The sequence below is a fragment of the Arachis duranensis genome, chromosome 5 (assembly GCF_000817695.3).
Source record: "Arachis duranensis cultivar V14167 chromosome 5, aradu.V14167.gnm2.J7QH, whole genome shotgun sequence".
Taxonomy (NCBI): domain Eukaryota; kingdom Viridiplantae; phylum Streptophyta; class Magnoliopsida; order Fabales; family Fabaceae; genus Arachis; species Arachis duranensis.
The window spans coordinates 55,778,432-55,778,966 of NC_029776.3; positions in this window are offsets into that span (position 1 = coordinate 55,778,432).

Below are 535 nucleotides of genomic sequence, written 5' to 3' on the forward strand. Positions count from 1 at the left end.
AAAGGACTGCTGATGCTGTTGGAATCTGACCTCCCTGCACTCAAAATAGATTTTCTGGAGCTACAGAATCCCAAATGGTGTGCTCTCAACGGCGTTGGAAAGTAGACATCCAGAGCTTTCCAGCAATATATAATAGTTCATACTTTATTCGGGAATTGACGACGTAAAGTGGCGCTCAACGCCAAGTATATGCTGCTGTCTGGAGTCAAACGCCAGAAACACGTCACAACCCGGAGTTGAACGCCAGAAACACGCTATAACTCGGCGTTCAACTCCAATAAAAGCCTCAACTCGTGGATAGATCAAGCTCAGCCCAAACACACACCAAGTGGACCCCAGAAGTGGATTTATGCATCAATTACTTACTCATGTAAACCCTAGTAGCTAGTTTAGTATAAATAAGACTTTTTACTAGTGTATTAGTAGTCTTTTTGGAGACCACGTTTCATCTGGGGACGATTAGTTCTCAGATCATGGGGGCTGGCCTCTCGGCCATGCCTGAACCTTTCACTTATGTATTTTCAACGGTGGAGTT